This window comes from Lepisma saccharinum, chromosome 2 (genome assembly GCF_977018435.1).
Source record: "Lepisma saccharinum chromosome 2, izLepSacc3.1, whole genome shotgun sequence".
NCBI lineage: Eukaryota > Metazoa > Arthropoda > Insecta > Zygentoma > Lepismatidae > Lepisma > Lepisma saccharinum.
Genome location: NC_139230.1, coordinates 130376903 through 130403565, shown reverse-complemented (window position 1 = coordinate 130403565; position 26663 = coordinate 130376903). Strand labels below are relative to the sequence as shown.

Here is a 26663-nt window from a genome sequence, read left to right as displayed (position 1 = left end):
GAGAGAGGGGGGGGGGGCAAGGGTGTGAATCCGTTGGACGCCGCATGCAAAAATCACGACATCGCTTACAACACCACGCAGACGGATCTGGATGCACGTCACGAAGCAGACAGAAAGTTAGAGCACGCAGCTTTCGAAAAGTTCGTGAGCAGAGACGCATCGCTGGGTGAACAGGTCGCCGCACTGGGTAGAGTCCAGCGCAGATAATTCTGCCGTGCGATGCGCGAAACAACTAAAGAAGTAGTGTTGTTAATGGAGTAGATAGAAAAATCGCTGCAGTGCGTCGATGCACAGCTGTTACGTACAACAATAAAATTAGAGAATTCAGGTCTATCTAACGTTGAGTTTTAAACGTCATGCATTATACCAGGACTAGGATTAATATGTACTAACAAGTAACTTTGTATGTAGCTACATACATATGGACTAAAAATTCGCAAAATATGAACTAACACATAAGTAAAATTACCAAAAATGCTGCAAAAAAGACTTCTTCATACGATTCCTTATTTGAGTGATTTCAAACAAAATAAAAAAATATATATATTATTTTTCATTGCATTAATGCACTGGTGGCGTTCTAACTTTTCACTTCCAAAACCCGTATACACTGGTATGGAACTGCAACGGCAGATAATAACATGCCAACGTGTTAAACCGCTACAATTACACCATAACACTCCTCCTGAAGCAGTATTATTATTTCCTCTCTGAGATCGGCGACAGTCGGTTGCCTTTGTTGTACATTTACAAAAAATGCCGGCTTCCACAACAATAACAAGTACATATACTGCCACTAGACGATAAGCTGCGCGGCTTTTTCTTTTGTTATGAACCAGGGCCGGCGCTAGTCATTTTGCCTCCCTGGGAGGTAGCGGCAGATGCCGCTCTATTTCGACCCCCCGGTCATTACGCAGCAACAGAAAATTGAAAATCAATATATTCCTAACTAAAACATCAAAATATAAAATAAATAATAAGACTTCTTATGCTATTTCAATACTATTCAGCGCAAAAAAATATCTCGCTCGATCACAGTTTTCAATAGGCTTATCACCCATCAAAACATGGCAATTTTAACACAGAAAACAATATGTATCGCATTAAGCAGCAAAAATAACAGCCTCCTCTATGCAATTTCTACAAGAACACGTGCCGGAGCCAGAGTTGAAATAATGTTGGAGCTACATAATTTATTTATTTTGAATAATTCCAAAATTATGAAATATGAACAATTTGTTGCTGCTGTTCGCTGCTCTCTTACCAAAATGCTTTATTGGGATGCTAACACCATGACTGGCTTCCTCCTTCATGAACTCGTGCACGTTGCTTAAAATTTCCCGAGCTTGGCTATGCAAGGTTTTTGATTTCAACTTCGACAGAACTGGAGGCATTATGGAATTTAACGTTCATTAGCAAACACACACTTTTACATACACACACGCAATACACGCACACAACGTCAAACCGGTCAAATACTTAGTATAAAATAAAAATATGGTGCTTCCAATCCAACAAAACTCACCGCCACTTTACCTGCCTTTTCCCCTTCCATGACAGAAATAGTGCTTCATTATTACAGTTGGCAACACTAGTTACTAGCTATCCAATGAACATGCACTGCATAAAAGAAGCAAGCACTACGCCGTGCTATATTGCCACATTAGCGTCCCTACCGAACGGTGGGGTATCATATTTGAGCAGGTCGCTTGTCACCTAAACACTACAGCTCACAGGTTGGGAAAATCTGACATGAAAGCAGATAATACGCTTATGCCTTATTTATATATAATTTTCACGGGCATACAATATTTATCAACAATATCATATTTGAACAGATCGCTTATCACCTAAACACTACAACTCACAAGTTGGCAAAATCTGACATGAAAGCAAATAATACGCTTAAATCTTATTTATATATATAATTTTCACGGACGTACAATATTGTCAACAATATCATATTTGAGCAGGTCGCTTATCACCTAAACACTACAGCTTACAAATTGGTAAAATCTGACATGAAAGCAGATAATACGCTTAAATCTTATTTATATGTAATTTTCACAGGCGTACAATATTGTCAACAATATCATATTTGAACAAGTCGCTTATCACCTAAACACTACAACTCACAGGTTGGGAAAATCTGACATGAAAGCAAATAATACGCTTAAATCTTATTTATATGTAATTTTCACAGGCGTACAATATTATCAACAATATCATATTTGAGCAGGTCGCTTATCACCTAAACACTACAGCTCACAAGTTGGGAAAATCTGACATGAAAGCAGATAATACGCTTAAATCTTATTTATATATATAATTTTCACGAGCGTACAATATTGTTAAGAGCGTCAATTTCCGTAGAGCTCTCTTTTTCCATCTTCCCTCTATAAATCGTATTAAAAATGTAAACATAAACATTGGTGAGGTCTTACCCGGTCCTCCCGTAACTTCCGGTTTAAGTCAATCCCTATTATTGCCAGTGCAAATTCACCGGCATACGAAGTAAGAAATGGGCGCTTATTTTAATCAATTGTGCGACGATAATCAAGAAAGGCATTTGTTAAAATTCTACTATGAAGAAATGGACGTCTAGAATCCATCGAATGATCAACTGCAGAACAGATTATTAAAATATGACTTATCTTTGTGGCCGCCAATTCTATAACACACTACGTACATACAAATATATCATGTACGACGAACATTTATACAGTATATTAAATTATTTTATAAATAGAAAAGTGAGGGAAAGATAATTCTATAAAACTAATGATACTATTATATGATATAAAATATGCTTAAGTGAATCTTTGCCAACAAATCTGCAGCTGTAATGACACATAACAAATGCTAGTAAATATATATGCTTTCAACGTCTCCTTTCTGCATAAGGGATTTAGGAAAAATCTATGATATGGCATGCCACTTTCACCCGCACGAATTTACTTCAAGCAACAAGGGAGTTTTCAGACTGAAGCGACAAGTGATATCAGAATTTCACACAGAAGCATTCGATCTAAAGCAAACAATTCATCAGTCACGCTTGCACAAATAACAGGCCGGGGCAACACAATGCAAGGTATTGATAAAACGGTCTAGTCCGAGCAACAAGCGACACCTGCAATTTGTCGTTCGGAAGGTGTTGTTTATTTTTTAATGTTGGTTTCCAAGAGAGACGTATCGCTGCAGTCTGAAAGCTTCCTTTCGAACCAATTCACCACGAGAAAATGCACGTGTCGCTTGGACTAGACTGTTGTTTTCTCAGTACAATACATCGTGTCGCCTCGCTCTGTTGTACTCGTATGCAAGATGAATTGTTTCATTTAGAGTAAAAAGGCTGTTGCTTGTCGCTTCGGTGTGTAATCGAAGCACGACAAGCTGCACGTGTCGCTCAGATTCCCAATAGCATGTATTGTGCCGCCTAAGACTTGATTTACCATGAGTGGTAAATGCTTATTTATAGACTAAATAGGCCTGTGTCGCTTCGGTTTGAAGCCTCACTAAAAGGCGTGCTTTTCACCACAACACAATACGCAGATAAACGATCAACATGCTTGTAACAAAATGCAAATCGCAAATATTCTTTCCCGGGTACCAATCCTTTCTCGTTTTGCTTGTATCAACAGGTTTCGTCTGTCTACGTCCTTCGGAAACCTACGAAGTGATACTTGATTCAATAAATTTGTTCCCAATCAAACTGTACAACCATATGCTACGCAGCTGACACCCTATTTCCTTGTAAAAGAATCTCCACTTTGCCCTTTCATATTAACATCCATAATATTGTAAGCATAACCGGATGTTCGAGGGGGGGGGGGCAGACGAGTGCGCATGCTCCGCAGTAGCTCCGCCTTTAACACCGTCTATACAATAAAGCTGTAGAAGACACAATTAGCTAACCTAGCATACAACATACTTTCCTAATTAATATAGATATTGTCACACATTCCTCTTATTTTATACTGTTGTAAATGGAAAAGATTATGTACGGTAAATGTTTTGTACATTATAGGAAAAAAATGCAAAATATCCTCCAATTTTAATTCGAATTTTATCGAATTTCCACGCCGCCACATATTGTCCTATTTGCTTCTTTTACTTGCCTGGCTTAATTAACTCTCGCTAATTAGCATTTTTTTGGAAGAAGTCAACTAGAACAACATATGGCGGTATGAGAAATATGCAAATCAAAGAACATTTTAGCAATATATGGGCCCTAGCAATTAGCTTTCTCGACTAAGAGTACTCTTTCAAACGTCTTCTGCTGATCGTATTACTAAACGAGGACGTTTAAAATTTTTGGGTGTTGAAAAAGTTTGACGCTACTTTTTTATTTCTATTGTTTGCTAATAGATGGCGCTAATAGTACCCCCTCTCCTCCCCTCTCCCCTCTTCTCCTCTGCTGTATGACAAATAGCACAAACATAAAAATCAAGATTTTGGAGAGCAAAACATAAAATTTGCATGCATCTGATGTCGAACCAGGAACTTTTATCTTTCGGGGAGTTAACATTATTTTTTACTCAGTCGTCATATAACATGAACACACGCAAAGATTCACATGTGCTTTTATTATTTTGTGTTCGGTAAGTACAAGTATATTCTTACATAAATTATTGTTTAATTTAATAAATTGTAAACTCAAAACCTGCTAAACTAACACTCCTTCTGTGTTTCATTAAACTATTGAAAGCGAATGTTGCGTGCGCGCGGAAATAACACAGAAAAAAAAAACCGGATGGAAGCAATTTAAAATCACTGGGGCAAGGTCAGTATTACGAGAGCGTAAAAAACACGTGCTTCCATTCAACTTCGAAAAATAAGAATGAATGTGTAATAACACTGGTATTATTTGTAATCACAGTGCTTACTCATGTATTTTGTTTAATATTTTATTTCAAATTCACTGTCAGAAACTAGTGTTGTTAGTTTCTGCATGTAGGTTTATTTACTCTGTTGGTTGTCACTGTCAAGTTTTTAGTATTCGTACAGCATAAAAAGCTATAACCCCCCTCTCAAAATATATACACTGTATACGCCAAGATGCGCAATAGCCTGGCAACACATCATGAAAAAAACATGCCAAGAAGACCCAGTGGGTTTATAAGTCAGTGCTGCCAATTCCTATTTGTAGGTTAGCTTAGCCAGTGAAAGATCATATAGTAGAATTTTTGTAGAGTGGATGTTTGCGAGTTCCACGACGCGCTGCCTGCCGATACTCTATGCAGCGTCATCCTGATTGCAGAGAAGTCCTTCGTCCACGACGTGAAGAACGAGAGGGTGACGGAACAGTTTTAAATTCATAAAAAATTGCCACATACTAAAAATCAACATCCAACACATTTTAGGTTATATAAAATTTGTGAAAACCTTATAATACTGAAATATTAAAACAAACAGAGTCCCCCCCTGTAGGTTAGTTCGGTGCGTAAATAAAAAAAATGATAGGTTAAGTTATATCACTTAGGATCGTAAAAAAATTAAAAAATCGTAAAAAAAAAGATAGGTTAAGTTGTATCACGTAAGATCGTGATATACCTACCAAGTACGAGTAGGGAAAAAAAATGAGTGCAGTGAAAATTTGTACTAAAACATCGCTAAACGCTATAACATCGACAAAAAATTGTCAAAGTATGTCAAAAACTTATATTCGATTGATAATCGTAAAAAAAGGATAGGTTAAGTTGTATCACGTAACATCATGATATACCTACCAAGTACGAGTGGGGGAAAAATGAGTATAGTGAAAATTTGTACTAAAACATCGCTAAACGCTAAAACATCGACAAAAAATTGTCAAAATATGTCAAAAAGTGATATTTAATTGGTAAAAAAAGACCATACCTACTAAGTACTATTTTGAAACAACCAATATACACTACTCTCAGTAACAAACAATATTATGTGGTGGTTCTTGTTGAATTTGTTTTAATTCCACTTTTTAAGTACCACAAAAAGGCTAATTTGATTGGGCCACAGTTTAAAGTGGGAAATGGCTACGCCTCGACCTAGTATCGAACCCTTTCATTACAAGTTAACGACGTTACGTATTATGTGTGTTATAATTAGCCGAAATGGAAAATTGACCCGTCGTTTGCCTATCACGAAAAGTCACGCCCCTGTCCCCCTTCCTATGGTTTAGCTGTTTGACTGTGCATTCTGGCGAATGTCAGTGAGAGAAGGATACGCTTAAACTAATATATTAGTAAAACATTAGTCACATTATTCACAGTTTAGAAGTATATAAGATCGTCACGGTTAACCCAATACAAACAAAAGTGCCATAAAATTATTTAGTATAAATAGAAGTAATACTTAATTTGTCTAAAGTTGCATCATTTTCATCAAGCTTATCCCTTTTGCGTTGATTCCCAATTTAGTAAAAAAAAAAAAAAACGAACGCACGTTCACCCCCCATATATTTTTAGTTTTGAGTTTGTATTTTAAGGCCATTTTATGCATAGATAAGCTAATCGGAACTGGACCCACAGAAGTGCAGAAATGCAGGACGTTGTCTGATTGCAATATAAATACAACTTGTAAGAAACGTGATACTTATTACGGCTGCTGGAAATATCAATATAGCAGACCCCCAAGTATTGGCATCAAACGAATATGTTCTGCATCTTCGATGTGACCTGTATTTCGATACACCGAAACCTGGTGTCTAAAATCCATAACTGGCTGTCCTACGCATTTTATTCTGGGATTGACACTTCCAAGGCACTGTCAACGGCAAAGATAATGGTAGGAAAATTGCCCAACGCTATTTTCATTACATTTTCATTCTAGTGTACATCCTATGTTGTTTTTAGGAGTAAACTACGTTAGTTCGAAGCGGGCAATGGCCTCTGCTTATTGATGTCATTATTTCAAATATTTATTATCACACTGTGTAATACAGACTGAATGAAAATGGTGATGGATATTGGCGGCAATTGGGCGCCAAAACTGGGGTGCAAGGTGCCAAAACTGGGGGGAAGGTGGCAAGGACAGTTTAGTTTCCCTTTGTATATAAGGTTTAGCATAAAAGTTGCAAAAAAAGGGAGGAAGTGCCCCCTTGCCACCTCTGGCGATGGACAATTCGTCGTTACCAGGATTTCTGAATAATAGAGCTGCCCTATGTTTTGTTGATGTTTTGTGCATAATAGGTTAGACGAACCAGGTGATTTAAATTGACTTGAGCTTTTATTATAAATCAACTTTGTGTAGAAATAGGCTAGTCATGGTGGACCTACAGTTTAAAGTTGAATCATAACACTATGTGTCTCCATCGAACACAGGACATCTTTATTACAAGACAACGAAGTTGTCACTACACCATCGGGGAGAGACTCTACAGACACACCAGCCAAATTATAATCGAGAACTCCAAGTTACTTAGGGACAAATAAAAAAAATAGTACACTAACCCGAAAATGTAATACTAGTATGTTCCTTTCTTTAACACGAAATTAGCATGACCTGCAGACTACATGAGTGTTTCCAAAGACCAAAGATATGTTGCTTATACTCTCTCCTTCACAACAAACTTCAACTAAGAATTAAAACACTAGTGTTTCTCTTCGTCATATTCTGGTGAACCTGATTAACAAAAATGTCAGATCTAAATTTTACTTCCAGTCCGTCTTTATTTACGTGCAGCGCGCAAGGGTAACGTTTCAGGTTTCGAATCCCAGAAAAGCATGCTTTGTACTTGTATTTCTTGCATCATGACAGCTGTACAGTCACGAACAGTTCTGGGTTGTAATGATTTCATTGACTTTCAATTGGACAATTACAAACCAGTAGTGTCAGTGACTGTACTAACGTCCCAATTCGATATTTCAACGGCAGTGTTTTTCTACTGCTTGCGCAAGTGGGTGTTATCTGCTGCCGTAATCTACAGTCGTTCCCCTTCTCCCACTTGTTTGGCTGCGAGAGTAGTGCGTAAGAATTATTTTGACTGGTATCTAATTTTCGCTGCGGGCTACAAGCAAGGTGTAACATGATTGATTGATTTAGTTTATTTTACTTCGCGTTTTGTGCCTCTTGGCTAATTTGCGAAGATGGGGATGAGTGATGAAATGATAAAATTGATGAATGGACATTTACAAACAACCAAACCCGACCGGGATTCGAACCCGGGACCCTTGGCGTCGCAGCGCGATGTGCTAACCACTTTTTTTTTTTTTTTTTTTTTTTTTACAGACAATCACAAACATCCATGGTCGAGCCGGGAATCGAACCCGGGACCCCTGGCGTCGTAGCGCGATGTGCTAACCACTCCGCCACAGGGGCCGCCCACCACTCGGCCACAGGGTCGGGTAACAAGGTGTAACAAAATTATACCTAATGCCACATATAACATGACGATTATTATTAGAGATTAATTATGATTGCCCTTTTGCGGAGTGAAATACTTTTCTCTTTCGCAATAACTAACAACAACGGGATAGCAAAGTTATGAACTATGAATTAACGTAATGAATAACAGCGTTGGTTTTTCTGTGACAGTTTACTTAGGAAACTCACCTGTGGTCGAACGTTTCATTCCCTGTTTTTCTAAATGTAATATTATTATTTTATTATTTTTCTAAATCTTGTATTTACAACGACAATCAAAGAAAAGTAAGAATACCTTATTTGAAATTGTTAATCCCCCGAGACAAAGGGAGACTGAGTTCGGAATGCAAAAGTTAACCTTCGTACTTGGTTCTTGGAGAGAACCTTCATAGTATTAATATTACGAATGGTTTGTCCAATGAATGAGTAATAATTGCAACAGACAGGCGAAGCAAGGGACGAAAATCCCGTGGATAGAACGAAATCACTATTTACATTGGGAACCATCAAACATGATTTGCTTACCTAAACACTACTGCATACCCAGCCCAAAGCTTGACAAATTAAAAGTAATAACGAGCAAATGTAGAATGAAATGTATTATGGAACAGTTATTGGTCCATCATTCCCAGCTGAGTTTTATCTTTAGACATCTCTCATAAGTGACTTATCAAAAGTTTCATCTGTCCATGATTTTGCAAAACTCTACCTTTCCAATTCCACCTTCCTCTTCAGAGGTATACCTTGTTCGATACCCGGTAGAGGCACATAGTGGTTCGGATCTCATTTTAAAACGTTAGGTCCAGTCCCATTTAGCCTACCTGTGCATAAAAATGGACTTAAAACTATCCGTAAAAAATCCAGAGATATACCGACCTCCGTACGAAGTGGTTAGCACAGAGTTTACGACGCCAGTGGTAACGGGTTCGCATCTCTGCTGGGCATGGCTGTTCTTTGCGAGTGTTGCTGCATCCACTCCGTAATTTCATCCTATCATCACTCATCCTCATCGTCGCGATTAGACACACTCCGTAGGCGACGCTAAATAACAAAATCAAATTTTTCCATGGGCCCGCACGCACGAACAATATATACATACATTGAAGAAACGGAATAGCAGAAAGGTTTTGACATTTCCTTTCACATACTTCTGTATTTTACATTGAAGGGGCCTTAAGTGATGCTTGCCATGGGCCCAAAATATGTAGATCCGTCACTGGCAGTCATTTGTTTTCTCCTCTCTCTTCCGCATTTACCCGAGTACCGCCGTGTTGCCAGTTTCCTTCACTCCTTCGTTATCAAAAGCTTCAACAACGATAAATATTACATCTTGACTTTCGATGTGTGACGTTCATAATGATAATGCTTAGCAGTGAATAAAGGTGACGACCATCTGTTGAAGAATGCTGAACATTTTGGCAACGCAGGGGCAGGATTACATGGTAAAGAGCTCATTGCGTCACCACTCTCCGACCGCTCCCTTACTGTAGAAAATTAAATAACAGGGCCAGTGGATTTTTCTCATCTTGGTCAAGCTTAAACATCAAATTCATTCTCTCTATTTTTCTTAGCTGAAGTTCGACTTTCAATCATTCTTCGGCTAATTCCGTCCTTTGCAGCTGATACGTTTTCACCTTTCAAGTAAATGCAGGATTGATTGATTTGGTGTTTGAATAGCACTTTCTGCTAATCGGGACTGGACCTACAGTTTAAAGTGGGATCCAAACCACTGTGTGCCTCCACCGGGTATCGAACCCGGGACCTCTCATTACAAGGCGACGACGCTACAACTGCGCCATCGGGGAGACCCAAGTAAATGCAGGAAAAATCATGCCTTGTGTAAGAATTAAGAAGCTAAGAGGATGAAAAACGTTTCTGCTCTGTCACTTTCCCTTCCTGCAAGAAAGCGATAAGAACTGCGTGCTTTTTTTTTTTCCTTTCGCCAAACTACATTGTACATGCAGTACAAGAAGACCTGTGTCCGGTGGTGCGGACGGAATAGATTGTCAAAATGCTACAAAAAGAACGTTTGACCCATCTTTCAGGGCTGAAAGACGGTGTTACGGAGTATCTTTGCGAAACTTTTCTTTGGTTTGTTCAAAAGATTTACTGGTAATTCATTACCGCAAAGATTACTGTAACTGTGTTTGCTTTATCAATATTATTTCCGTACTCAACCCACGATTTTCAAAGTGCTTTGAAGCAGTCGAACGGTTATTGCCTAACATATACGGCCAGCCCTATGTAGTTGTGGTAATTTCTTCGGCCTGTAATCAAGGAGATCCGGGTTCGATACCCGGGGGAGACACACAGTGGTTCGGATACAACTTTAAACTGTAGGTCCAGTCTTGATTAGCCCATCTTAGCATAAAGTAAACTAAGAAATCAAGTTAGCGTGATAACAGATTTATTTACCGGTGGGAGCTCGAACATTTCTGGCTCTTGAAGTCAGTTGGGAAGCTACGTGAATTAGTGGGATCCGATCGAGAAAACCAGATAACAGCGGCAATGCGATTCGATGTTCTGATCACGTGTCAACCAATCAACAGGCGTTTGTTATTCAAGGGCAGTTTCGCCACGGAGTTTATTCATCGTGACTGTTATATAGATGATTAATTGATAAGATGAGCGGGAAAATGTTGAAGAATCAGTCTGTTATCCTAACCACTACGTCAGCTTGTATTGTGTTTCACGCTAAACAGAGCCGAATTCTGTCACTTGGTTATGATATGCCAGCTGGAAAGTTATGGAACAGCTGCCTATCTACTCGTACAAGGGGTTTTAGAGCAACTTTCCTTTTAAGAAAACGTCAAATTTAGCAAAAAATTGCATGATCCAGGAGTGGTAAGAAATAACTCATAATCTCCTTATGCTCACATCCCTTTACTACATTTATAGGCACGCCACTGAAAGGGTGGGAATATTACCCACAAACAGGAGCGGGGTGTAAGGGATGACTTTCCTTCAAGCGCCTAAATGACAACGTCAGTAGTGCAGGTTGGGGAATTCAACGTCCTCTATTGGGGCTCAGGGGGCTCGCAGTGTTGCCAGCTGCTTATTCGAAAAAATCACCAAGGTTTTTCTTGGTCTTACCTAACCTAAAGCAAGGAGCTGGCAATCTTGCTTGAGAGTTCACAAACCGGAAGTGGGGCTCAGGGGGCTCGCAGTGTTGCCAACTTCTTACTCGAAAAAATCACCAAGGTTTTTTTTGGTCTAACCTAACCTAAAGCAAGGAGCTGACAATCTTGCTTGAGAGTTCTGCAACCGGAAGTGGGGCTCGCAGTGTTGCCAACACCTACTCGAAAAAAAATCACCAAGGTTTTTGTCTTGGTCTAACCTAACCTAAAGCAAGGAGCTGGCAACCTTGCTTGAGGCTTGTTTTACAGTGCATAAAGCAAGGTTGCCAACCTGCTGGTACTTTTGCCATGGTTTTTTACAAAAAAGAGAGAGAAGAGAGGGAGGGAAGAGTTAAACGGCCGACAGCCTACCTACAGCTTATTTTGTCTAACCTAGCCTAAAGCAAGGGGCTGGCAACTTTGCTTGAGGTTTGCTTTACAGTGCATAAAGCAATGTTGCCAACCTACATATACAGGGCAAGGAGAGTCGGCACTGCCGTAAAAGAGAGAGATGGATGGATGGATGGTAGCGCAGTATGTGTGTGCGTGTGTGTGTGTATAATATGTAGTATTATTAACTAGAGTGTGTTGGCAACTCGCTTATAACTAAAAAAATAGAGATGCCAATGTTGCTGTAAGATAAAGAGAGAGACTAAGCTGGCAACAGTGGTGAGCGAATACGTATTATTTCCAAGTCCCGAGCGCCAATGTATATCATGATTTTTGCAAACCTCTCTCGCGGCAACGATGCGCCACACACATACGTACGTACTTCTCTTTATTTCTGTATTTTCATCTACTGAAGTGACTGAAGGGCAAGCTGAAAATCTGTAGTCAACTCAACCATGTAAAAACTTTGGGTGGGTGACTGCGGGAAGCCATCAATCACAGCTTATCTACAATTTTCATCGACTGTTGGGGGTGACTGACAGGATAAGCTGAAAATCTGTGGTCAACTCAACTGTGTTGTGTGGAAACTTGGGCGGGTAACTATGGGAAACCATCAATCACACAACAGGAAGCTGTCAATCGCCTGGGGTGTGACTGCAGGAAGCTGTCCATCGAGTTGATGGTATCATTACTCGACAAAAATCAAGATTATTTGTTACTGCCGGAAACTGTGCAAATTCTCAGCTTTTGCGACGGCTATGTGATTGACAGCTTCCTGCAGTCGCACCCAGACTGTGCGATAAACTCAACGATATTTTTTTCCTGGATTGCACTAAAGGGCACACAAGATTCAAATCTACTGGGTGACTACAGGAAGCAATCACTCACACAGCTGTCATAAATTCTGTACGAAACAAGTTCTACTTGTTTCCGGTAGAATACAGCTGGGCGTCAACGATATTTTTTCTAGGAAAGGGGGTTCACGCATAGCTCGAACCAACCTTGAAAGTTTAGCTGCCGGCAGGTATAAGTTTCTATTAGAAACCTCGCGCACATCAGTTGCAGTCGAATATTGCTACTAGATAGTCGTATAAAAGTGTTTGCTATATCAAGTGGAATATCAAGTGTAATAGAAACCGAATTAGTTTGGTCTGTCAGGTGAGTACCATATCAGCATAAGTTATATACACACAAGTAGCTTGACCAGCTATAAAACTAAAATTTACGCAATTATACTACTGTTTCGTGTGTGTTAAATTGCTAGCAGCTTTTTGTAGGTAAGTTTTGTTTTGTTTTTTTTTATTATTTTTTACATGTGTGTGTGTTAATAATAATTGCAAGTGGTGTCAGTGAACAGAAAGTGTTGTCTTCATTAAACAACAAAATTATACTAAACAAAAAATATGAGCATATATAACATGCGCTTAAAAAAAAAACTATTCTTCATTGCGAATAACATAACTGTTAGTTATGATCATGTTAGTTTACTTATAGTGGATAGTATTGACGCGTGTACACTGGGTTGGATTTGATGTTTTAAGTCTATTTTATGTACAGTATGGTTAATCGGGACTGGACCTACAGTTTCAAAAACCACTTATACGGATATTAAACTTTCAATTACAAAACTATTACAGTACTATTGCAGAGGCTAGTGGAAGTACTGATAGATTTGATGTTTTAAGTCCATTTTATGCACGTAAGGTTAATCGGGACTGGACCTACAGTTTCAAAAACCACTTGTGCGGATATCAAACTTTCAATTACAAAACTATTACAGTACCATTGCAGAGGCTAGTGGAAGTACTGATAGATTTGATGTTTTAAGTCTATTTTATGTACAGTAAGGTTAATCGGGACTGGACCTACAGTTTCAAAAACCACTTGTGCGGATATCGAACTTTTGATTACAATGCTACAACTACACCATTGCAAAAACTAATGGAAGTACATAGTTATTCGAATCTAATTTATTTAAAATATTTAGTTTTTTTTTATGCAGGCTTATTGATTTTTAAACCTAATGTTAAATAAAATCCGACAATTATATCCAAATATACTTATGGCTACAACGAGCATTGAGATTTTTTTTTGCTACGTAAACAAAATGGTCGACATGCCAAATATGAACAGGCTATATAGATTTGAGAGATGGATAGGAAGAAATTAATTAAAATTTAATTTCATGATTACAACACGAACTTAATGATTGATTGATTTAGTTTATTTTAACTTCGCATTTTGTGCCTCTTAGCTAATTTGCGAAGATTGGGGATGAGTGATGAAATGGACATTCACAAACAACCAAGCCCGACTGGGATTCGAACCCGGGACCCTTGGCGTCACAGCGTGATGTGCTAACCACTCGGCCACAGGGTCGGGCAAGTGTTGGTATATACATAGATCAAAGTTACATGGTTCTAGGCCCCATAGGAGCCGAGAAAATCAATGTCTTGGAAAATGTCTTAAGACAAATATCTTAATCTTTAAGAAAGTCGACTTCCGGTATCTCAAGATGTTACTTCCGGTCTGTCAAGAAAATTTTCTTAAGACAAAAATCTTAAGACGTTTTCCAAGATATTGATTTTCTCGGCTCCTAATTGAGCTAGGATGATGATTTTAGGTTTGTTGGATAGGATTCGACGAGAACTATTCGACTAGCAAATAAAATCGATTCTACCCCCTCAAGTTTCGGAAATACAGACAATTTTTTATTTTTTTGAGAAACTTGATTTGCAGGCTTAGTTTTTGCCCTAATTCGAAAATTTTAATAGCATTCGATACAAAATTAGAAGTACTCTACAACTTATTGGAGGGGTGATGACTACTGCCTGCTGTTTTCGAGTTATTTTGGATTAAAATTTCAAGATGCAATTTCTAAGATGTTTTGTAATTCATCAACAATGGGTTGTAGGAAAACGATTCTTGCTCTATCTGCTATTGCTCGACGAATACTATAAACATAAATAATGCTTATGGTTTGATTTTTAAAATGGCGAGCGGAAAATAACTATGTTTTCTGAAATTATGATTTATACTTCATACGCCAAGAGGGCTGAGGGTTAGAAAAAAAAAGATTGTTTGGTAGAATTATGCACACATAATATTTTTGTGTTTTCTATACACAAGCTTAATTATTTTTTTTTCAATTATTTACAGGATTCATTAAGAAGCAAGAAGTAGCATAAATAGCACACTCCCATCAAACCCAACACCATTGTGAATTATTGCACAGTATTTATTTTGTGGCACTCCACTATATATATATAATAACATACCCACAAATATTTTCAACAAGATGCGCTCCATGAAAAGTTGTCCTGTGTGCAAGAGAACCATATCAAGCAAACGTTTTGCAAGACATTGTCGCACCTGCGTGCCAGGCAAGCATTTGGCTGCCACCGAACCATGTCCCAGGTGCGGTATACCTATTACCATTAATAATTTAAAGAGGCATATAACATCATGCAAAGTTGTCGTCGGAGCACCTGTCCCACAACCGTCGACCAGCTCGACCAAGAGGAAAGCGGAAGCCGACTCGCCACCATCCGCCAAACGCGTCAAGCCTGTGGCGAAAGCTAACCAGTCTGCTTTCCAGCGGTTGTTAGAAGATTTTGTCATCACTTCGGAGGGCTCATGCGACGTGCGTAGCTTTTTGGAGAACGTGCGAGCCAAAATTATTTCCATCCTCGGTGATGCGCTTGCAATGCACTCCACCAAATTCTACGGTACGCTATGTTGCACATACAAGAAGCCGACCGATGAAAGATACACTTTCTTTCATGCAACGAAAGCAAAAACGCTGCATCTGGCGGATGGTGACAGCATTGGGGAAATTTACGACAAGTTTGCCGATGAGCTGGTGGCAAAACAAGAAGAACATCAAGCTAAAGGCTCGGGGGGTTCGCTGTGTGGCGAGCCTCACGAACTGTGCGTCAAACTTTGCAAGTTCATACCTCTCTCCGCATCCAGCTACGTCCCCTTACCACCTACCATTGCGGCAAAGAAGGCTGTCCTGAACATTCAAAACAGTGACGCCAAGTGCTTTCTCTGGTCGGTGCTTGCAGCGTTGCACCCAGTTGAGCCAAAAAATAATCCAAAACGTGTTGGCCACTACCTACCCTATGAGGCTGAGCTGGAAGTTGCGATGGCTGGGATCGACTACCCGGTAGAGGTCCCGGATATTCGAAAGTTTGAGGCCCGTACACACAACCCTCGGTTGGCCATCAATGTTTACGGTCTCACTGACGAAAATGCGGTGTACCCCATCCGGGTGAGCGACGTAAACGTTGATGGTGCGCAGGAAATCCATCTCCTACTTATCAAGGACGAGACCCATCACCACTACACTCTTATTCGCTCGCTCTCCCGGTTGGTGTCGAGCCAAACAAGCAAGCATCATGGTAGCATAGAAGTTTGTCGCAGGTGCTTGTCAACTTTTGACAATCGAGAACAGCAGGACTACCAGCACATCAGAGGTCCCAACATCGCTGCAGAGAAGCTTGCCAGCCACAAGATCTACTGCAATGCCAACGAGCCGGGTGTGGCAGTCTTGCCCAAACCTGGTGCCGTGGAGCGTTTCCGCATGCACGGTGCCATGGTGGAGCATCCCGCTATCATCATCGCGGATTTCGAAGCCTTCCTCAAACCCCTGTCCACTTGCGATCCCGACCCTGAAGTTTCTTCCACCACCCCTTACCAACTCCACGAGGCTTCGAGTTATGCATACGTTGTGGTGCGACGTGACCAGCACATTGCCCCCGAGCCCTACGTGTATCGCGGTCCCGACGCAGCCAAACACTTCCTCGAGAGGATGGTTGTCGAGGCCAACGAGATAGGGAAGGTACTGTTGGCCCCCAAATCTATACTCCCACTGTCCCCCGACGATCAACGTAGACACGACGAGGCCATCGCTTGCCCTGTCTGCGTCAAGGAGTACACCGCCAACAACCGTAAAGTCCAACACCATGATCACTTTAACGGTAGGTATGTTGGTCCTTGGTGCAACGGATGCAACCTCATGGCCCGGGACCCGCGATTTATCCCTGTATTTTTTCACAATGGCTCGGGATACGACTTCCACCACCTCGTCAAGCATCTTGGGTACGACGACATGCGAATCAACGTCCTGGCGCAGAACGAGGAGCGTTACATCAGTGTGAGCAAGTGGGTGCGAATTTCAGGATCACACTCTACCGTCGAGCTTCGCTTCCTCGACTCCCTGAGGTTCCTTCCGGCCAGCCTCGATGCTCTCGCAGGGAAGCTTAGCGACGAGCAAATGCTTATTACCTCCGGAAATTTTCCGAACTTGGACGCCGGTCTCTTCAGGCGTAAGGGGGTCTATCCCTACGAATACATCACAGACCCTTCCAAGTTCGCGGAGACGACGCTACCTCCCCAGGCGAAGTTCTACAGTCAGCTGCGAGGCTCGAACATCACCGACGAGGAATATCACCACGCCCAGTCCATGTGGCGCGAGCTGGGCTGTCGAACTCTCGGGGTCTACCACGACGCCTACCTCAGACTTGACGTGACGCTCCTCGCCGACGTGTTCCAGACGTTCCGTGCGACCGCAATGAAGATCTACAAGCTGGACCCCGCCTACTTCTACAGTCTCCCCGGACTGGCGTGGTCAGCCATGTTTCTGGTGACGAAGATCAAGCTGGAGCTTCTTTCGAACGTGGACATGATGCTGTTTGTGGAACGCGCCGTGCGGGGTGGAATGGTCCAGGTGTCGCAGCGACACTCGCGCGCCAACAATCACCACATGGCCACCGGCTACGACCCCTCACAACCGTCCAGCTACATCATGTACACGGACGTCAATAACCTCTACGGACACTCCATGATGCAGCCACTCCCTTTTAGAGGCTTCGAGTGGGCTGACCCTTCCAACTTCGACGTCGAAAGCTTCGACGATTCGGAACATGGGTTCTTCGCCGAGGTGGATCTTGAGTTCTCCGAGAAGCTGCAGGATTTGTTCTGCGATCTTCCCCCTGCACCCGAGTTCAAGTGTCCACCCGATTCCAACCAGAAGAAGCTCGTCATGGATTTCGAGCCCAAAGAGCGTTATGTCCTGCACTACCAGAATCTCCGGTGGTTGATGCAGCGAGGGGTCACGGTCTGCGCAGTTCACCGCATCCTCAAGTTCGAGCATTCTCCATGGTTGAAGCCATATATTGAAGTCAACACCAAACACCGCACCGCAGCCACGTCCGAGCTTGATAAGGATTTCTTCAAGCTTATGAACAATGCGGTGTTTGGCAAAACTATGGAGAATGTACGGAATCGCATGGACATAAAATTGGTAACGAGGAAAGCACAATGTCGCAGGCTCGTAGCGAACCCGTTATTCAAATCGAGGACCATTTATAACGAGCAGCTTGCTCTGGTGCATATGAGGAAGGGTGAGGTAAAACTCGACAAGCCAATTTATGTTGGTGCCTCAGTATTAGACCTGAGCAAGCTGCACATGTTCGAGACGTACTACGACATATTACGTCCAGATTATAGCCACAACATCTCGCTTCTCTACACGGACACGGACAGCTTGGTGTACCACGTTCGCACGGACGATGCGTACGGGGATATAGCCACAGCTCCATCTTTGGTTAACCTCTTCGACACCTCGGGCTATCCCCAGCCGAACCAGTACGGCATCCTGCCCCGAAACAAAAAAGTGCCTGGCAAACTCAAAGACGAGAAGGACGGTGATGTAATTCTCGAGTTTGCAGGTCTTCGCGCCAAGGCCTATGCCATCAAAGCCGAGGGCAGCGTTACCAAGAAGGCCAAGGGTGTCGGCAGACAGGTGGTTCGGGAGGATCTCACATTCGAGGACTTCTTCGATTGCCTCAAGACCAGGTCGTCGGTTCTAAGAGAAGAACAGCGCATCCAGAGCGTCGACCATGTGTTGACCACAAACAAATTTAGAAAAATTGCCCTGGATCCCAACGACGATAAGAGGTGCGTCCTCAAGTGTGGTATTCACACATTGCCGTGGGGGCACTATCGCTTAGCAGAAAGCAAAACCTGCAACATATGTCCATCTTCAACAGAAGATTCATAAAAACAAAACAAAACAAAAAAAAAAAACACTTTGACTGTCATTACAAAAAAAAACTTTGACCGTATTCTTAAATAACCAGCATGCCTATGAATTTGTTCGGTTTCAAAAAACAGATCATTATGGAAACCATACCAGATCATGAAGTCTTACCTTCCGTGTTACCTAAACTCAACGGTCTGTTGATCATTCACCTCAACAGCATTTGGACGAAACTGAATGACGATGTGGGCAAGATGTTTTATGTTTTTAATAACAATTTAGATTTCTACGAAATTCCGATCGACGGGAAACTTCAAATCACCGTGAATCCGGAGAACGCAGGCGAAATCAAAATTTCTACCGGCAAGAACATTTTTCGAATCAAGCACGACAAGATGCTTTCTAACATTACGTACGATGTGTCTGCAGGAGATTATTTTTACATGGAACTCCTCGGAGATTACGACAAACTCATTCCTCTCTTCGTAGAATTACGAATCGTCTATCCTATTATAAATAACCGTTAACCAAAAATGCCTAACGACATTTTCGGCAACACCAAGCGTGTAGACCACGCAGAAGAGATTCTCATGTTGGACATTCGAGTTAAGAAGTTGAGGACCGATTTGATCGCTTTGCAGGAAACCTTAAACAAAAGTTTAGAGTCGGAAATCGCTACGCTCCAAACGCAATGTCTCGACCCCATTCTGAAAATCGATTCCGAACTGAAGACGCTGATAAAAAATTATGTCGACGTACCTTCTTACGACAGCGTTCAAAATATACAGTTGAGCGTGGATTCGCTTCAAAATGATTTGGCCAAATTACAGCAATTTCAATCGAAAAATGAAGATTTGGAAAAACTGAAACTCGAAATCGAAGAACGAACTTCCGCAATAGAAAAGAATTTCTCCGAACTTCAAACCGTGGTGAACGATATAGACGCAGAACGCTTGCATGTTGTTGTTTCCAAATTACAAGAAGAATTCACCAGCACGTTGGAAGAAATTAAATCCAAGTTGCAGACTTTGGAAGATACAATGACGAACCTACCATCGTCGGACGAACTGCAGGTCATCGGTAAAAGCGTCGCGAACATAAAAATTCAATTGGAGGCCTATCAAGATTTCGAACACATTCAAACCACCATCGCTACGCTTCAGGCGTCCTTGGAATTGATCAACGAAGAAATTAAAAATATTCACGCTGAAGCGAGAGCGTTGACGAGCATTCAAGACACGTTGAGCACGGTTCAGCAGAAGATCGAATATTTAGAAAATTTGAACGTCGAAACGAATCTCGCTCATTTTCATCACGTACTCGACAACATACAGGGTGACTTGGAATCGTTACGGACGAGCGTACCTTCGAGCGAAGATTTGGAAAAATTGAAAACGGCGGTGACGGCACTATCCGATTCGAGCGACATCAAAAGTTCATTGAGCGATCTCGAGAGTAGGGTGGCCAATCTCCCCACCTCCAAAGAATTGCACGTTTTGAAAAGAAACATATCTCGAATGCTGAAACGACTGGAAACGGAAACGGCGAACGTGGAACAGATTCGAGACGAAATTAGTTCGCTGGTGTCGACGCTGCCCACTTCGCAGAGCGTCGCCGACCTTCACACGCAGTTTACAGAGATGCGAAGCATCGTGAACGATCTTACCGAGAAGAGCTCGAAATTGAATCAAGTCGAGAACCTTCAGAACATCGTCGTCAACATCAGAGATCAAGTTGGAGTGCTGGAATCCACGCAGGAATCGACGCTGGCCTCTTTCGGTGCCAAGTTGCAAGAACTCAACGAAAACTACAAGCAGTTGAACGTGGAAGTGAAAATCAAACCGTCGTTTTCTACCGTAACGGATACCATAGTCGAGCATTTGCTGCCCATCGAAAATAAACTCGGACAAGTTCACAGTAACCTCGTTAGCGTCGACACTAAATTCGCTAAACTGCATTCTCTGCAAGCCATCGAAATCAACAGCGTACCCAATCAACAGAGAATCTCCACGTTCGTCGAAGGTAACAAACTGTACATGTTGCATCCTTATCATCCGTACTACAAGTTTCTCCTCGATGGCACGATTCAGATAAACGAATTTTCGTACTGGTCTCACGGCAGAAAAGCTAGCGTTCCCACCATGACTTTGATATCGAATCGTGGTGTTCAGAAAGCAGGAAACATTCCTCTGGCACGTTGGAACGAAACGCGCAACATATATGAAATACACGAAGACGAAGATCTCACCGTTTTCGACGTGAGTGCCGGCGATAAGCTGATCATTCAAAACACGAGTGAAGTACCACCTTCTTTGAATCCCATCACGCTGGTGCTTCTCTTGAAACGTAATCTCTAAACAAAAAAAATGTCTAGGCAGGCCATCGTCGAAGAATTGCATAAACCTGCACGCCGCAACTACGAACGTTTGGCTGTGGTAACCAAGGGCATCGACGACCTCTGGCAAAGTGACCTCGTGGAGATGAGTAGCGGCAATTTGAAAAACGTGCATAAATTGAACAAGGGCAACAAGTACCTTCTCACTGTCATAGACACGTTTTCGAAATTCGCATGGGCTCTACCTTTGAAGGCGAAAACGGGAACATGCGTCACGGAAGCATTCAAATTAATTTTTCGCGAAAGCGGTGGCAGACGACCACGGTTTCTGCAAACGGACAACGGTAAAGAATTTTACAACGCCGTATTCCAAAAATTTATTCAAAAACACAAGATTCGACATTATTCGAGCTTCAGTCACATCAAAGCCAGCATCGTGGAAAGATTCAATCGAACCTTGAAAACACACATGTGGAAACGATTCACGCTTCGGGGAAATTACAAATGGGTCGACATCCTGCCGGAACTCGTCGACACCTATAATGATACGGTACACAGAACGATAGGTATGAAGCCAGCCGACGTTACCAAGTCCGACGAGCAGCGTTTAATTTCTACCGTTTACTGCCCAAAGTACACGCCCACGACAAAAAAAGCTAAATACAAAATTGGAGACCGGGTGAGGATCAGCAAATTCAAACGCACCTTCGAGAAGGGATTCACAAAAAATTGGAGCACGGAACTCTTTACGGTGGTTCGAGTTCTACCTGGAAACCGACACACGTATATAATAAAAGATAGTAGCGGCGAGATTTTGAAAGGGAGATTTTACGAAGAGGAACTCTCTAAAACGAAACACCCCGACACGTACCTCATCGAGAAAGTATTGCGTAGGAAAGGTGACAAACTGTTTGTCAAATGGTTGGGACTTCCGGAAAAGAGTTGGATCGACGCGGACGAAGTGATCTTGTAAGTACGTGGAACGTGGTGAAGCGTCTACCGGATCCGGAAAGTCAAACGAAGAAAAAGAACGGTGAGTTGCTTCCCGACAGCATCCGCTGTCTGATCGTAGGTCCTTCGGGGTGTGGGAAAACAACACTGCTCGTGGACAATTTTCTCCTCGCACCGAATTGGTTAAATTGGAAGAACAGGCACCTGTACGTGTTCTCGAAAAGTTTGGAGCAATCCAAATACCAGCAACTGATGAAACTGTACGATGGTCTGGATATTGCAACGTTCGCCTCGGAAATAAAACCACTCGACGATTGTCGTGAAAATTCAGTCGTTGTGTTCGACGACGCCATCCTGGAAAATCAAAATGAAATTCGCAACTTTTTCACGCAAGGTCGTCACAAAGGAATGGATTGTTTTTACCTAGCTCAAACGTTTTCCAAAATTCCAAAACAGTTAGTACGCGACAACGCTAATTTCATATGTTTGTTTCGTCAAGATCACACCAACCTCAAGCATGCGTACGATGACTACGTAGGCGGAGACATGAACTACAATCAATTTTCGGAAGGCTGCTCTACTTGCTGGAACGGTGACGATTTCGGATTCGCGACGATCGACATGACGAGAAAACCCAACGATGGAAAATACAGAAACAAAATCAACGACTTTCTAAACGTTGCAACGTTGTGAGAAACGACGTATATAAATAACGTCATGACGAAACGAAAAATCGAAGACGAAAATCTCAAGCTTCGCGATTACCTCGCGAAACGCTTTAAAGGTTGGAAATCCGAGAATCGCGGATTCTACGAAGAGAAGAAACGTCAGGATCAACCCGTGATCGATGCCATCAGCAGTCTAGGTAAAGAAATTAAAAGTGTCACGGAACAAAATAAAAATTTGATTAATGAACTCGTACCGCTCGCAGCTAAAAGTTACGCTGTACCCACACCCATTTCGAGCATTCCTTCGACGCCGTTCGAACTGAAGGATGCACCGGCACGACGTCGAGCTATTGGTAGCACGTCGTCGTCTTCGGATAAAATTGAGTTGGGACCTTTGGCACGAGACTACCTGAGCACGGGGAAATTCGACAAGGATGAAGTGTTCGGATTGTATCCCAGCATGGAAACCAGCGAGGGTGGTGGTGTGGTGTGGAAGATTGGGAAATCGAAGGTGACCTTCGAAGGCAACGACATTAAAGTCAATTTAGGCGACAAGGATAGTTGGAACAGGTATCCGGGTACGGTGGGACTGTGGGAACTCGTCGCCAAAAAGCAGCCGAAAGATTACACCGACGAAGATTACCAGAGTTACAAGGAAATTCTGATCATGACGGATGCCTTGTACCAGAACAACGACGCCTCGCAGAATAGGGTGAAATCGAGCAGCGGCGAGAAGTACAGGAATCTCATCAAACCGATTTGGAACCAGGTCAAAACAGGCAGCGGCGTCAAACGCTACAACACGTTACCCAAAGAATTTGTTTGGGTGGACGACGTTAGGAAACTCGTGGATCGATTGTTGGTGATAGCCGGCGAAGAGAATGCAGGCAACCGTAATTTCTACAACGAGAAGGTTGGCATCGTGGACATGATCAGCACGAAACTTTCCAACTTCATCGTGAACGACGACAAGGGCATAGGTTACCTGATCAAAATCATCAACACGCTGCCTCCGAAATTCTGGAACGTGGCCGAAGGAAAAGGACTCGTGAACGACATCATCAACAAGTTACCTTTCGAGATGCAGATTGGAGAGAGGAGACAAGGGTGTGAATCCGTTGGACGCCGCATGCAAAGATCACGACATCGCCTACAACACCACGCAGACGGATCTGGATGCACGTCACGAAGCAGACAGAAAGTTAGAGCACGCAGCTTTCGAAAGATTCGTGAGTAGAGACGCATCGTTGGGTGAACGGGTCGCCGCACTAGGCACCACCATCGCCATGAACACGAAACAAAAATTGGGGTGGGGTATATAAATAACATACAGTAAAAAAACAACATGGATTGCATAACTAATTTGCCACCCGAGCTACTATCTAAAATATTCAAAAAGGTAGTTAACGGAGATGTTAATAAACTTGTAAACATAGCAAGAACAATGCCGGAATTTCGCATCCCTTGTGAAATGGTTCTCAAGGACCTTCTTCGGGAGATCAGCGGCCTGCTTTTGGCTGCAGGGCAAAAATTGGACGATAGGTCGGACGAACTGTACGAGGCGATGCAGGGAAGAAGATGGTATACTGATGATTGGTACAAGTCTATGCAGGAGAAGGAAGATATCACTACACATATCCTCGCGTTCTCCGAAGCACGGACTTTCTTCCTCTGTTAAAAAAATCTTCGATACAAATCGTGAAAAAAAAACTTGATATATAAATAACACACATCGTGAAAAAAAATAATCTTCGGTATATATAAATAACACACATCGTGAAAAAAAAAGCAATTAAATTTCTCTCTAACACTTTGAAATTTTTCTTTGATATGACGACCGAAAAAATAAGCGATCTCCAAGCATTAAAACAAATGCTAAATTTGTCAGTCGAGTATGTAAAAATTCAGGAATTGGAAGTCGACAAACCTTACACGATAACTTCCGGTTCAATGGTTTCTACCCAGTATGGTCCCAAGGTACGCCTGTTGCTCAACGCACAATACAGTCTATTTTTACCAGATCGATACGCTAACATGTTATCCGACGAGAAGCTATCTATTTTAATCGAGAACAAAACTCGAATCGTGTACAAGGGGACAAAGGAACTTCTTGGCAAGAAAACGAAGCACGTAATAGAATTTGTGTAACGACTGCGAGGCCTTGAAAATATATAAATAACATACCGTAAAAAACTACACAAGAAAAAATCTCAGAATATATATATAAATAACATACCGTGAAAATAACACATAGAGCATCAACATGAAGCCCAAGGGTGTCGTGTACCAGATACCATACTCCAATCTAAAAAAATCTAGGTACCCTCGATGGGTTACTCACCAAGAAACAACGCGAGAAGAAACGTTCTTGCTTGTCGAAAGGACACGGAATGAAATTGCTGCTCAGCACACCTCAATTGAAAAGATTGCAGCGTTCGCGGAAACAGCAAAAGATCGGAGGTTTCATATTCAGCATCCCGGCCATCCTAGCAGCATTGGGGGCCGTTGGAAGTTTGGCCGGCGGAAGTGCCGCCATCGCGAAAACCGTCATCGACTCGAAGAAGAACAAGGCCGAGTTGGAAGAACAGAAACGTCACAACCTGGCCATGGAGAAGAAGGGGAAGGGCGTGATGAGAAAGTTTAAAAAAAAGAAACAGAAGCACTCACCAACCGAGACATTGAATCTCTGATCGAACCGTTACAAATCAAACACTTCAGAGGAGTTTTCATGTCCGACTCGTTACCTTCAAGCGTCAAAAGAAGAGAATGCGGAGTAGTCAACTTGGACGGTCAAGAAAATCCAGGCACGCATTGGATATGTTACCACAAAAACGACAATGATAAAGCATTCGTTTTCGATTCTTTCGGAGGTGTTCCACCTACAAATTTAATTCATTATCTGAAAACGAACAAAACCTCTATATACTACAACGACGAACGCATTCAAAATTTCGGAGACGTGAACTGCGGCCATCTCTGCCTTTCCGTGCTCGCGTTTCTCTCTAAAATAAATAACCCTACGATCGAGGATTTCCAGAAAGCACTGTGGAACCTCAAACAGCATCACTAGGATGGGCGTGTTCCATCTCACGAGCGAATCTTCAATCTTGAAACTCACGCTGCACGACGACATCGTCTATCCTAAATCCGTGGCTCTGCGTGCATTCTACAGCATGTACCTCATACCCAACGTCACGCAGCACAACAACAAAATTAGCGTCGGAAGCGAACACATCGTCGTCACGCCAGGACAATACAATCTTTCCACTTTGCAAGCTCAATTACCCAAAGGCACGTACCTTTCTCAAAATTCGGTCACGCACAGAGTGGAAATCCTATCCGCGACGGAGACCGTGGACCTGGGCACCATGGGAGAACTTTTAGGTTTCGAGAACAACACCAAACTCGAAGCTGGCATCAAGCACGTAGCAACCAACATTCCTAAATTTTTGGCCATAGAGACTCTGAACGTACACTGTAACGTGGCCGAAGGTATGATCACGAAATCTTCGGACGGATTGTTAGGAAGTCACAAGCAGACGGGAATCATAGCCACTTTCAAACCAAGTTCCGAGTTCATGGAACCGATCATCTACACACCCTCTTCGCCGATCTATTTTCCGGTATGTCGCAACCGCATAGACGACATAGAGTTGGTGGTGACGAACGAGAAAGGAGACGTGGTGGATTTCGCAGGTGCCACTACGACGGCCATCGTGGAGATCAACGTATAATAAATAACCATACATGCAAAATGGAGCAAATCGAAAGTTACGAATTGCAATCTTTCCCTCCCAACCGTCGCACGTTCGCCAATCTGA

General features: G+C 42.2%; 1 protein-coding gene across 1 annotated transcript in view; it reads left to right on the top strand.

The window, feature by feature from the left end:
- Positions 1-26663, top strand: part of LOC145984498 (follicle cell protein 3C-1-like) — a 215888-nt gene that overhangs the window by 79382 nt on the left and 109843 nt on the right. The gene's annotated exons all lie outside the window — the stretch shown is intronic.